Below are 204 nucleotides of genomic sequence, written 5' to 3'. Positions count from 1 at the left end.
TCAGCCCTTGAAGTTTCCAGCGAGACTTCGGAAGGAGCGGCGACCCGGCTCCAAGCGCGAGATGACGCGGGGGGTGGGGAGGGAGGGTACTCCGTGGAACGGAACTCCAAGCTAGGGCTGGCGGTTCCAGCTAATCTATCTGGCGAAGACAAAATTACAACAGAGCTGGAGCGATCAAAGCTGGCCCCCGCCCCCAACCCCACC

The sequence above is a fragment of the Colobus angolensis genome, unplaced genomic scaffold (genome assembly GCF_000951035.1).
Source record: "Colobus angolensis palliatus isolate OR3802 unplaced genomic scaffold, Cang.pa_1.0 Scaffold224, whole genome shotgun sequence".
NCBI lineage: Eukaryota > Metazoa > Chordata > Mammalia > Primates > Cercopithecidae > Colobus > Colobus angolensis.
The sequence above is the reverse complement of the archived record's forward strand: the minus strand, read 5'-3'. Positions refer to the sequence as shown.